The following is a 14,635-nucleotide window of genomic DNA, read 5'->3' on the forward strand; positions in this document are numbered from 1 at the left end:
AACATTAGAATGTCAATTAAGCATGATATTCCATTTTCATTATGTCAAATGTAATACTTCATTTTTGTCCATGATAAATTTAGAAAATTTATACACTATATTCTATCAATTAAATATCACATTAAACCGATAATAAATAACTACACTAATAATCTTTACATGACATGGGACCTAACCTAGTAAAAGGATAAAGGAAACTCTACCCTTAAAGTATCTCTAATCTAGTAAAGATTTAACTCCAACCTCAAAGATAGAAGGTTTCTTTCTTATTACTCGTATTAGGTCAATATTGTGTTGGCAAACAATTATGCAAGATACATGCATGAAAATAATAATAATAATAATAATAATAATAATAATAATAATAATAATAATAATAATAATAATAATAATAATAATAATAATAATTGTAGAATTGTGGAATTCTCCCTTAGGAGGCTGAGTATTATTATTCACAATATATATAGGTTACATACTTAACCTAGTTTACATAATTACATTATGCTAAATATACATCCAATATTATTTACATAATATTGTCTAACACACCCCCTCAGTTGGAGCGGGAGTAGGACGAATGCTCAAACTGGAGCGAAATTCAACGAACAACGGTGTCGGTAGACCCTTCGTAAAAATATCAGCATATTGATACGAAGAAGGAACATGTAAAACACGAATCTCACCAAGTGCAACCTTCTCACGAACAAAGTGACTATCCATCTCAACATGTTTAGTCCGTTGATGATGAACCGGATTATGGGACATGTACACCGCACTAATATTATCACAATAAACCACCGTCGCCTTGCGCAAAGGACAATGTAACTCAAGAAGTAAGTTGCGCAACCAAGATGTTTCGGCTACCAAATTAGCGACCCCCCGGTATTCGGCCTCACCACTAGATCGCGATAATGTAGCTTGTCTTTTCGAAGACCAAGAAATAAGATTATCCCCAAGAAAAACACAATATCCAGACGTAGATCGTCTAGTATCCGGGCAACCACCCCAATCAGCATCAGAATAAGAAATAAGACCAGAAGCTGGAGTAGACGAGAGATGCATACCAAAATCAAGAGTACCTTGGAGGTACCGTAGAATACGCTTCAAGGCATGAAGGTGAGGAACACGAGGGTCATGCATGAACAAACAAATCTGTTGGAATACATAAGAGATATCCGGTCTGGTGAAGGTAAGATATTGCAATGCCCCGGCAAGTTGACGATAAGAAGAAGGATCATCAATTGGTTGGCCACCACTTGCACTAAGTTTGGACTTAGTATCAACAGGAGTGTTGGCGGGCTTGCAAGAAGACATATTTGCCCTTGCCAAAATTTCTTGAGCATACTTCCGTTGACAAAGAAACATTTGATCCTTAGACCGTGTCACAGAAATCCCCAAAAAATAAGAGAGAGGACCAAGGTCCTTCATGGCAAACTCAGAACTAAGAAGAGTGATAATACGCTGCCGCAGACTAGTAGTGGAGCAGGTAAGAATGATATCATCAACATACAAGAGAAGATAAGCAGTTTCCGTTCCCCGACGGAAAATAAACAATGAAGTATCACTTTTGCTGTTGACAAAACCAAGAGAAAGAATGTAAGTCGCAAACCGCTGATACCAGGCACGAGGAGCCTGTTTCAGGCCATATATAGATTTGCGAAGAAGGCACACATGCTTAGGCTTGTCAGGATTAACAAACCCGGGAGGCTGATGCATGTAAACAGTTTCCTGTAAGTGACCATGAAGAAATGCATTCTTCACATCAAGCTGATGAATAGACCACTTCCTAGAAAAAGCCAAACTCAAAACTGTACGAATAGTAGCCGGCTTCACAACCGGACTGAAAGTCTCACCACAATCAATACCAACCTCCTGACCCTTCCCATTTGCAACCAACCGAGCTTTATGTCGTTCAAAATCACCATTAGACCTCTCCTTATGAGTAAATACCCATAAACAACGGATGACATTTGCGTCTGGAGGACGCGGAACCAAATCCCAGGTATGAGTATCAAGCATGGCCTTATACTCGTCACACATAGCTTTATACCAATTGGGGTCAGTTAAAGCTTTCATAGGGGACCGAGGAAGAGGCGACTTAGTAGGCATAGCAGAAATTACAAGAGCTAAATTCACATATTTTGAATTAGGCTTGAAAATTCCAGATTTTGCACGGGTTTGCATAGTATGAGGTGGGTGAGGAGTGGGAGCAATGTGAGAAGGCTTAGATGAGCCCAAAGAAGAAGAGGAACCCAACGGATCAGCAAAGGCATCAACATGACTAATTGTGTCAAGTTGGGCCGGACGCTGCAAGCTCATTGGAGTGGGGGTAGTCCGTTGAGACCTAATGGCTGATTGAACAGACCCACTAGTTCCCAATGGGCTATTATGCCCTTCACCCAATATTGGGCCTGAAGTATGCTGGTTCGTAGGAATTTGTTGAATGCAAAGAGGAGGTGGAATGGAAATGTCATCATCAACCAAGAATTCATAATCCTTAGGATTAGGTGTATAATTTGAAGAATTAGGAAAAACCTTTTCATCAAAAATCACATGCCGAGAAATTATAACCTTCTTAGTTTGAATGTCTAGACAACGATAACCACGATGAGAAGAAGGGTATCCCAAAAAAATGCACGGAGTGGACCGAGGACTCATTTTGTTAGGAGTAGTAGCGGAAAGATTAGGATAACAAAGACACCCAAAAGTACGAATATGATCATACGAAGGAGCTTTATTATAAAGAAGATGCATAGGAGTAAGATTATGGAGAAGACGAGTAGGACGAATATTAAGCAAATATGTGGCCGTATGTAATGATTCAACCCAAAAGGAAGGAGGAAGAGAAGCATGAAAAAGAAGGGTACGACAAATATTATTAATAGTACGTATCATACGTTTCGCTTTTCCATTTTGAGGAGAGGTATTTGGACATGAGTGTCTCCAAATCATGCCATTATTTTGGGAAAAAATGGTGAAACTATCATTATCATACTCACGACCATTGTCACATTGTAAAGCCTTAATATTCCTATTAAATTGAGTCTTCACATAATTATGAAATTGCACAAAAGTATTAAACACTGCCGATTTTGTTTTTAGAGGAAAGACCCAAAGAAAATGAGAATAATCATCTAGGAAAAGCAAATAATAGCGAAAACCAGTATGACTATGAAGAGGATATGTAAACAAATCGGTGTGAATAATATCAAACGGAGCAAAAGTGTTAGAAGTAGAGATAGAAAACGGTAGCCGGCAATGTTTGCCTAATTGACAACCATGACAAACAGAGAAGCTATCCCCTTTATTACAATTGATAAGCTTATGACTCCTAAGAAAGCTAATAATCTGATCGCCAGGATGCCCCAGCCTATTATGCCACACGTCCGAAGAGAGAGCAGCAAAAACAGATGGAGACGATGATGATGATTTATGTGGTGTAGAAAGAGGATAAAGAGCTCCAACACTATTGCACCTCGTCACAATTTTCCCCGTCCGGAGATCCTTCACAGAAAAACCATATGGGTCAAATTCAACGGACACAAAATTATCGGTAGTGAATTGACGAACTGAAACTAGATTCTTAATAATATTAGGAGCATAAAGAGTATTTTTTAGAGTAAGGGGAGGGAAAGGCTTTGGAAGAATAGAGGAGCAGGAGCCAGTGACTGGAATTTTTGAGCCATCTCCAACCAAAATATGTGTATTTAAATTGCGCCAATCAAAATTAGATGAGGAGATACCTGAATCATTCATGAGATGTGAGGTTGCCCCGGTATCCAAGTACCAATTCGGGTCCGATGGCTGAAGATTCATAGCATTGAAGAACGCGGGTAAATCAGTTGATTGAAAGCCAGAAGCAGGCGCAAGAAAGGTCGAGTTTGGGTTGCGAGGAGCAGGACCCAATAACCCCTGTTGATTAGACGGTTGCGGCTGCTGCTGAGGCGACATCGACGGATATGGGCAGGGAGGGTAGTAAGGAGCCCATGGAGTAGGCCAAGTGTAGTACCCAGTTTGTGGAACATGCTGCTGTTGCGGCCCACGACCACCAGAAGCTTTGCCCTTGTTCTTCTTGCCCTTGGCTTTACCAGAACCCGACCCACCAGAAGGTCGCCCACCACCGCAAGACCCACCAGATTGTGAGTGATGAACCGTGGAGGAGGTGTCTCCCGTAGCAAGCAGCACAGCAGAGGGCGAGGCAGAGCTTTTATTCCGGTCACGACTGACTCTATCAAGCTCTAACATCGAGCATGCCTTGGCAAAGGAAGGTAAAGGAGTGCCTTGCTGAATTAGCGTAGCCACCATACCATAATCCGATGTTAATTTCCCAGCCAATTGAAGAACCAATCGCTCCTCAGAAATTGGGTGACCAATCGCAGCAAGTTGATCGGAAACCATCTTCAATCGTTGACAATAGTCAGCGAGAGAATCACATTTAAGTAATTCAATTGAACCAAATTCATTCTCAAGATGCACAACCCTAGTTCCTTTGTTATCTTGAAAAAGGTCACGTAATGTATTCCAAGCCACCTTCGCCGTAGCCTTTTCATCAAGAATTCGATACAAAAGATCGGTTGAAATTGTGCCATACAGCCATTGAAGGACCACAGCATCAAGTCGGTCCCACAAGCTATCATCAATGTCCGATGGTCGCTCGAATTTCGGATCAATATGATCGAGAACAGCATAGACTTTGGCAGTATTGCGGAAGAGTGTAGCCCATGGAGAGTATTGCACCTTGTCTCCATCTAGAATGAGGGGAACAAGGCTGCGAATATTGTTGACGGCCAAAGCAGGATGGTAAGCAGTTACAACCGCAGTCTTGACATTACCATCTGGAGTCTTGTTATTGTCATCACCGTCCCCCATTGCTACAATCAATCAGACCACAAGAAAAGGAAAAAAAAAAACAGAAGAAGTAAAGAAGGAAGAAGAGCAGCGGAAGAACGGATAGATCAGGATCGAAGAGAATTTTGGTGGCTAGGGTAATGGCGTGATACCATGTAGAATTGTGGAATTCTCCCTTAGGAGGCTGAGTATTATTATTCACAATATATATAGGTTACATACTTAACCTAGTTTACATAATTACATTATGCTAAATATACATCCAATATTATTTACATAATATTGTCTAACAATAATAATAATAATAAAATGTGAATGATCCTATTACAAGAAAGGACAAAGTCATAAGAGACCTGTTTAGAGGAGGTATATATCTAGCTCCTCCTCAATTAAACAAACCTCTTAATAATCAATAAGAGACCTGTTTACTAAGGCAACCCAATTCTCTTTGCATTTAATTTAATTCTATATTTAGAAAAGTAAATAAAATTATTAACATACTAGGAAATAAATCAAATCATAAACAAATGACACAACAATATCGCCAAAATGACACAACATTATCGCCAAAATTATACACAAAACAAAACAAAAACAAACGGCCAAAGACAAATCAAGCGCACAACCCACCATGATGTTTATGTTCTTGTAATTATTTGCATGATATATTAATATTTGTGATTGTAATCCTCTTATTGGAGTAATTTTTGTGTAAGACTGTGATCTTGTTATTATAAGACTAATTTTGTGAGTTATCATAGGCGACCACCGGGGCCAGGCCCCCCTAAAAATTATTGTAATTAATTAGTTAATGAAATAATACTTATAAAATATTGGGGTACAAAGATTAGTTTTGAGCAAGAGGTAAACTTTTTAAATTCCGGCCCCTCTAATATTTTCGGCTAAGATCCGCCACTGTAAATTATAACAAGCATGTGATCCTATTTCCATTTCTTTCTTTGCTGAAGAGCTTAGTCCACCACATCTATAAAGTGGTGAGGTCTTGTGATGTTATGACCAATTTTATTTTATTATTTAAATTGACTGATAATTTATTTATTTATTTATTTTATTTTTATTTTTGTGAAAGTAGTCTAACCAAAAGGGAAAAATGATATACAAAAATAATCATGTAATTTTTTTTTGAATAAAGATTGATTCATAAATAATAAAAAAGTCATACGACATCTACATAAAGATTTAAATTTAATAAATACATGACAATTGAATCAAATAAAAAAAAATCCTTTCAGCAAAGCTATGATATGATCGTCGTTGCAAATCATACATTCTTCATACCCTATTTTACATCGCGATGTGATTTATAGCCTTCTTCGACGAGGGGGTCTATCGTTTTGTTGTATTCTTGAAAGACATTTCCGTTTGATTTGTGTGATTCTCTGATTGTAATCGAATGATTAACCGACCTCTTTTTTGATGTCGCACAAATCTTTACCCATAAAACAACATGTACCATTACTAACTCAAAAAACAACAACAAAACTGAATCAAATTAAAGCCCACCATAGGGGTACTTACTACACTCAAACCAACTATTGGGGTACTTACTACCTTCAAATAGTGTGGATTTATTGAATTCAATAACAAAAAGATAAGGAAAGTAAAGGAAAAGGGTAGGAAATAGCCACTGGAGAAATTCGATGGTCTATATAGCACTTTTTTGAAGAACCCTAGAGAGGAAAAAAAAAAGGATATTTTGTGAAAAACTACCTTTTAAACTTTAAATTTTGCGAGAAACTACCCTAAAAACAAAATGTTGTAATTAACTACCTTATAAAGTATAAAATGTTGTAATTAACTACTTTATAAAGTATAAAATGTTGTAATTGACTACCTCCCACTAGAATAACACATTTATTTTTTATTTTACGGTGTTGACCATGTCATGTGAGGGTCACATGACCCTTTAATGACTTAATTCCCCCATTTTCTCCCAAATTTTCCCGCTTTATACCAACTCTGCTTTTCCTTAACAATACGATTATTCATATTTTATATTGTTTATTTGCAACCCCTTTGATAATTATATGGGTTGAATTGGTGTAAAGCGGGAAAATTTGGGAAAAAGAGAGGAATTAAGTCATTAAAGGGTCACGTGAGGTCAACATCGGGAAATAAAAGTCAAATGTGTCATTCCGGTAGAAGGTAGTCAATTACAACGTTTTATATTTTATAAGGTAGTTAATTACAACATTTTGTTTTTAGGGTAGTTTTTCGCAAAATCTGGAGTTTAAAAGGTAGTTTTTCAAAAAAAATCCAAAAAAAAAAATAGAGAGGAGACAACTAGGATTTATTATTATTATTATTATTATTATTATTATTATTATTATTATTATTATTATTATTATTATTATTATTATTATTATTATTATTATTATTATTATTATTTTTATTATTTATTTATTTATTTATTTAAGGATTTTTTGACATTTGCTACCACTAAAAACGACTCTCTTCAGATTCAGTACCAATTAATTTTTTTTTTTTTTTTACTTTGCTACCACCATAAACAGAGTTTATTAGAAATTACTACCTTATGCCTTACACCGTTATAATTTCCGTTAGTGGGGCTGTACCACCGTCTAGCCACCTTCCAGCCTCCCTGCTACCACCAACAATCAACCACCAACAACGACCCTTGTCTCACCACCGCACACAACACCTCCCTCCACCGTCACCGCCCTTCCATCACCACCGCAAAATCTTGCAGCAGCACCGTAGCACCCACCTTCATCGTCGAGGAAACACCACGCACCACATCCCCCCTTCAGCAGCAACACCAACACCGTCACCAAATTGCGACCAACCACAAAGCCAACCCCCCTCCCCTTGAAAACCCGATCCAAGCCCCGATCCCAGCCCCCTCCCCTTGAATTAGGGTTTGAGATTTGCTCAATTGGGGGTTTTGGCTGGGATCGAGGCGGGTTTTCGAGGGGAGGGGTTGTCGGTGGTGGTGGTCTGGGTTTGGGGGTTAGGGTGGTATCGTGGTGGTGGTGAGGTCTGGGTTCGTGGGTTTTGGGTATAGGGTTGTCGGTGGTGGTGGTCTGGGTTTGGGGTTTTGGGTGGTGTCGTGGTGGCTCGTGGGTGAGGAATAGAGAGGGGGGTGAGGTCGCTTGCGTCGACCGACTCTTTTGGCGCTGCCGGCAGGGGGGAGGGGGAGGGGGAGGGGTGGGTGGCAGTGGGTGGCTGGGTTTTTTCTTTTTTTAAAATTTTTTTTTAAATTTTTTTTTTTTTTTTTTTATAAACTTAACGGAAATCCTAACGGATTCCGTTAAGTGGTAGTTATTTTTAACAGACTCTGATTTAGGTGGTAGCAAAATTCAAAATTTTTTAAAATTGGTACCGAATCTGAAGAGAGGCGTTTTTAGTGGTAGCAAATGTCAAAAAATCCTTTATTTAATTTAGCCATTTATGATTGATTTAAAGTTGTATAGTCATGTAAATGATTAAAAGATCTAGAATACTTCAACAATGTGAATTTTGTTCACAGATAAAATTTTAAGGGTTACCGACTTTTATTTTTTCATGATTAAGTAGGTTTAAAATGGCCAAAATGAAAAAAACCTTGAGACATGAGAGTTACTTAAAGTTGACAACAATGACACTTATTGGATTTTTTTTCATCAACCACTTTTACGCTTAAGTTACTGCAATTTCACTGAATTGTTTTGTTAGTCAATATAAGATTTAGATTCTGCATCTTACGGTAGGCACGTAAAATTTATATATGTGCCACGTTGGACGTATACGGGTCAAAGTCAAATTATTGACTCGATGATTGCTTGACTATTTATTTAAATTAATAAATTTGTGTGAAATAAACCAAATTAGCCCATTGTAATTATTTTTATTAAATTATCTTAAGGTTATAATAGTCCAGCCTAATATTGAAAGCCCAACTCCAAAATACATCAAACCCTACTCCCAGGGTACCTCACTCTATAAATAGAGTTCTCTTTATTTCATTTAGAAGGAAAGGAAATCAAGAGAATTAGAAAACCTCTCAAAAACTCTAAACCTATCTGGAGAAAACATCTCAAAACCTTGAAGAAGAACAACAAGCATTTGACGTGCCGTTCTACTCTACAAGATCACCCGTGGAAGAGATCAAGGTTCGACATCCCTCAACACGAAGGAATGAAGAACTTCATCAAGATTTCAACCTCTACATCAAATAGTCATTGATCGAGATCAAGCCTCGTTGGCCCTCAATCATGAATTCAAGTCAAAGGTCTACATCAACAAGTCAAAGGTCTACATTAACAACAAGTTAAAGGTCTACATCAACAATAAGTCATAGTTCTGCATCAATTGTCTCGGTTGTGATCAAAGTTCAACGCCCCTCGATCAAGAATCATGTCAGCCCGTGTGAAACAAGTCAAAGCTAAAGTAAGGATCAAATTAGAGGAGCAAAATAGAGATTGTACCCTAAAATTATCAAATTAACAAAGTTAGAACTTTATTTCATTTGTTTTTCTATATTTTGCATACTTAAAAGGAAAAATTGACAAAAATAATCTCAACTTTTACTCGTTCACTCAAAATAATCCCAACCACCGATTATTTTTAAATAATCCGAACTTTAAGGGTCATTTGCTTTAAACGGTCCCAAGTGACCAATAACCTGTTGAAGATATGTGACACATGCATGTCACCTCAAGATTGGTTGAAAATGACAAAAAAAAGGTCGAATCCACCCCCGCCTCTATCTGTCGCCGCTTCAGACCTCGCTCCACAGTCAACTCCGTTTTCGCCTTTCCCCGTACCCTAAACCACCAAAAAGACAACCCCAAACCTCCTAACCTAAAACCAGAATCCCTAAAAAAAAAAAAAAAAAAACCCAGCCCCACTGCAAAAACACCAAATCGCCCCCCACCCTTGCCTCTAGGGTTCCGAGTGTGGGGGTGGGCCGATTGTGGTATTTGTGTGGTGAGGCTGGTTTTTTTTTTTTTTTTTTTTACATGTTTGGGGTGTTGATATTAATGGTTTGGGGTGTTGATAATGGTGATTTGGGGTGGGGGTTAGGTGATTTAGGGAGTAGAAGTGCAAGCGCCGGTGCGAGGGATGGAGGGTCTGGGCGAGGCGGTGAAGCACCGACGCCGAAATTAGGCTGGTGGGTGGTGGTAGGGAGGGTGGTCGTGGCTGGCTTGGGGTTTTTTTTTCTAAATTTCCAACCAATCACGTGGTGACATGTGTCGCACAACTTATTATTACAGGTTAGGTGACTAGTTGGGTCTGTTATAAGCGAATGATCCCCAAAGTTTGGATTATTTAAAAATAATCTATAGTTGGAATTATTTTGAGCGAATGAATGAAAGTTGGGATTATTTTTATCAAATTTTCCTATTTAAAATTTGTGTTTACACTTAAAAAAATCAAAAACAAAAACAATCTCATTACTCATAGCGCACATAGAGAACTAGTTAATACTTCATAATTATTAAGTGTAATGTTCATAATAAATAAACATGATTTGAATTTTACAAAAATGACTCCTACGGAGTATCTTTTAGTTGACGTTATTTATCGCTACTATTTTTTTTTAAGTCCAAATTTAACTTTTATACTATTCACATACACTCCTTTGACATGTGTTGCACACTACTTGCACAGTTGCACCTTATACATAAGCTTAAAAAACAATCATATATACTTAGTAGAATCATGTTCATGTATAGTTTTTTAATGTTAATTTTGATTTTATTAAATTTGTACTTGTTGATAATTAAATATTTTAGTGGTCACAATTCCATATTAGTGAATTGAATGTGCTAATAAAAATAAAACACTTAGGGCCTGTTCTCATTGGCTAAACTCAGCTGAACTGAACTGAACTGAACTTATTCATTAGTGATTTTTAACTACAGATTAGTGATATTTAATTATTTATTGATTATTTATTATTATACATATGTGTATATACAAATATACATATTAAAATATTTATGAAAAATATACTATTATTATTATTATTATTATTATTATTATTATTATTATTATTATTATTATTATTATTATTATTATTATTATTTATTTATTGATTATTATTATTATTTATTGATTATTATTATTATTACTATTTATTGATTATTATTATTGTTATTATAATAATAATAATAATAATAATAATAATAATAATAATAATTATTATTATTATTATTATTATTATTATCGTCGTTGTAATAAGAGCTTAAAAGAATGAAATTTGTCTTTATATCATTAGCAATATCATTACACATGAGCTGAACAGAACTGAATTGAGCTGAACTGAACTTAACTGAATTGAACGTAGCTGAGCTGAGCTGAATTGAACTGAACTAAACTAAACTGAACTGAATTTCAACGTATGAGAACAGGCCCTTACAAAAACACTAATGCTATGTTTGGATAACAAATTAGAAGGGAAATGGAAGGGAGGGAAATAGGAGGAAGGGGAAGGAAGGGAAAGTGGAGGAAATAATGAGCTCCATTTTCCCTCCAAATCTCTCCAATTTGAAGGGATGGTCTTTATTAAAGGAGGAGGGAAAATGGATCCCTCCCTCCCCCTCCCCTTCCCTCCCAAAATATATTATCCAAACAAGGAAATTTGTCTCCCTTCCTTTCCCTTCCCTTCCTTCCCTTCCCTTCCCTTTTTTGTTATCCAAACATAGCCTAAGGGTCTGTTCATATTTACTAAAGTGAGCTGAACTGAATTGATTGGAGCTGAATTGAATTGAATAGAGCCAAAATAAATATTATACTCCCTCCGCCCACGATTATCTACACCAAACGTCCTTTTTGCGAACTCCTAAACAAAACTTTTAGTGTAGTTAAATTAAGTTTAGGTGGGTTTATTTAAGTTGTAAAAAGGGGGAAAATAAGAGAGAGAAAGTGGTCCCATATGTTTAATTTTGTTAGAGGGTTAAAGTGAGTGGGAAATAGGAGAAAAGAAAGTGGTCTCATATGTTTAAGTTTGGTAAGATGGTCTTTTTACACTTTAAATTTACTAAAAGAGGAAAGATAAAAAATTGTTGCACATAATAGAGATCACCCATTTATGGCAAATGTTGCAGATAATTGTGGGCGGAGGGAGTATGAGAGAAGGAAATTAGGAGCTAAACTGAACTGAACTTAAGCTGAGGTGAATAAGCCCCAAAAAGTACATGTATTACTAAAATGATTGTCAATAGGAGTAGTACAAGCATATTAAATGAACAAATAAAGTAATTAAAAAAAGAAAGAAAGGAAAAAAAAACATTTGACATAGACACCAAATCATCTTGTTATGACCACCCTCCAATTCTCCATCTCAGTGCGAAATACGAGAAATTAAGAGAGTGTATTATAAACTCCTGAGTGTACGATACACCTCTAAACATTTTGTTCTTATTTTGATAATTTTTTTTTCATTTAATCATCAAATAAAAAACAAAAACTAATTTTGGTTTAGTTGGGTGCACGAAACACCCGTGTATAAAATATTTCAACTAGTTAGAAAAGGTGATAAAGTTAGCCAGCCCCGAAAATTGGCATGTCTGGCAGAATATTTGGGCTTTAGGCACAAAATTCAGTTGATCGAGTTTGGGTAAGCCCAAATTTTAAAACTTTTGAAATTTGAACATCCTAAAATTTTATTTTTTGGCCTAACTTGGGAGATAGCAGATTTGGTTATAACCTTTTTTGACTCAAACTTGGTCCCTTATAAAGGTCCGACTAAGGCCTTGTTCTTTTGAGCTTCTTAGCAGGGTGGAACAGAGCAGATTTCAGTAGAGCAGAGCAGTGCAGTGCAGAGCAGAGCTAGACTTTCACAACTAATAGAGCAAAGTAGAATAGATTTTAGCAGAGCAGAACAGAACAAAACAAAATAGCTCTATAGAAAATAGGTTAAATTACCTTTTTAATCTAGACCAAAATTGACCCAGCCCATGATCAATTCTACGACAAATACAAACTTTATTTGTTAAGGGACAAAGGTAGACCGAAGTCACCGAACCTAGATAAACCATGAAAATGGGCCAAAATAGTAAATACTGGTAGTAGCCCATCAAATTAAAACCATCGGCCCCAAAAACAAACCCTAATTTTTTCCATCTTCTTTAAATACTCAAAAATCAAAATAATTGTCAGTATTCTTACACTTCTGTTTTTAGTCGCCGTTTTCAATTCTTCTATCTCTGTTTTTTCTAATTTCTTCGATCAATTTTTTGGTTTCTTAATATTGAGAAAAAATAGCAGGAATTGTGTGTATCGACGTAGTGCATTATATGCATTAATTAGTCGAAAGATTTTCCTGCAATATCTAATTTCAGGGGAGGATGGGCAGTTGTGTTTCATCCTTTTGTTGATTCTTTTCAACAATCATCTTCCCTATATTTTTAATTTAATTGAATTAAAATGATTGATTTATGTTTTTTCTGGGTTTTATTTGGTGAATTATTAGACGAATGAATTAATTTGTATTTTAATGGATAAATTAGGAGAGATGGATGTGATGATTATTTCCCCAGATGATCGAAGCTGATTAAACTGTGCTATTTTAATTCTCTTTTGAGAATTCAAGCCATAATTCTGATCCATCTTTTTAATCTTTTTATAATTAACTTATATGAATATGAATATAAAGTGGCATTTAAAATAACGATTAAAGGATGTAATTACGATTAAATTTGAGGATTTGTGTTAAATTCTGAAAAAATAATGCAATAAGAACAATATAATTTCGACTAACTAAATACATTGAATTTTATTAATGTTTTGATACTTGAATAATTATATTACATATTATTTGCAAATAATATATGATGGAGGCAACGGCTTAGCAGGAATTGTATGTGTTGACATAGTGCATTTTGTGCACTAATTAGTCGAAAGATTTTCCTGCAATATTCAGGGGAGGATGGGCAGTTGTGTTTCATTCTTTTGTTGATTCTTTTCAACAATCATCTTCCCCACATTTTTTATTTTGTTGAACAATTTTGTGTTGTAAATTTCTGGATATACAATTATGAGATGGATTTGATGATTATTTCCCCAGATGATCGAAGTTGATTAAACTGTGCTAATTTTATTCTCTTTTGAGAATTCAAGCCAAAATTCTGATCCATCATTTTTTAAAAAAATTTATATGAATTAAAAGTGGTAAATCTAATTTCACTATTTTGACGAAAAATTATACCCAAGTATGATGTAATTACTGTAGAATTTGTAAATAATCAAATGGAGTACTTTTATTAATAAGAGGGACAAAGTAATCTAGTGACTGAGGAAAATGATGTAATGAGAACCTAAAATAATTTTAAGTACAAAGCTATTTACACTAATTGATCTTTATTTTTGTTGTAAATTATAATGAAATACGAATTGTTGTCTTGAATGACAGAAGTACAGAACGAGCTATGTTCCTCAGTGGTGGACTGGTGGTCTCTATATTTATTAGTGTTGAGCAATCTGTTACACAAATACTGTCCTTATGATTTCGACCATGCCTATACCATGCCCTATGTGTAATGCGTGCGTCTTGGGAAGGTGCTATTGAAGACATGTACGTAGCCTCAAACCAATAAATTAAGATAAAATGGAGACTGACTAAAGGAAATAAACCAAATTGATTGAATCATTTTTTTTTTTTTTGGAACCAAATTGATTGAATCATCTAATAATGGAGATAGATGAATATCAATTTTGAGACTTTTGACTAGTCCTTCTCACATTGCAATTACATATTATTGACATTGCAATTTGACTTGATTATAGTATTATACATTACTCCGTACTATCAATATGAATA

General features: G+C 35.7%; 4 non-coding genes across 4 annotated transcripts; all 4 read left to right on the forward strand.

Moving 5' to 3' along the window:
* The first annotated feature begins 13,076 nt into the window (after positions 1-13,076).
* LOC145561219 (small nucleolar RNA snoR135) lies at positions 13,077-13,223 on the forward strand. The gene has a single exon (XR_014093779.1). It is a non-coding gene; the product is annotated as a small nucleolar RNA snoR135 (small nucleolar RNA).
* Positions 13,224-13,330: 107 nt separating this feature from the next.
* LOC145561202 (small nucleolar RNA Z103) lies at positions 13,331-13,425 on the forward strand. The gene has a single exon (XR_014093762.1). It is a non-coding gene; the product is annotated as a small nucleolar RNA Z103 (small nucleolar RNA).
* Positions 13,426-13,663: 238 nt separating this feature from the next.
* Positions 13,664-13,804, forward strand: LOC145561220 (small nucleolar RNA snoR135). The gene has a single exon (XR_014093780.1). It is a non-coding gene; the product is annotated as a small nucleolar RNA snoR135 (small nucleolar RNA).
* Positions 13,805-13,857: 53 nt separating this feature from the next.
* Positions 13,858-13,952, forward strand: LOC145561203 (small nucleolar RNA Z103). Its single transcript, XR_014093763.1, has one exon. It is a non-coding gene; the product is annotated as a small nucleolar RNA Z103 (small nucleolar RNA).
* Positions 13,953-14,635: the final 683 nt, after the last annotated feature.

Source organism: Chenopodium album, chromosome 9 (genome assembly GCF_948465745.1).
Source record: "Chenopodium album chromosome 9, dcCheAlbu1.1, whole genome shotgun sequence".
NCBI classification, from domain to species: domain Eukaryota; kingdom Viridiplantae; phylum Streptophyta; class Magnoliopsida; order Caryophyllales; family Amaranthaceae; genus Chenopodium; species Chenopodium album.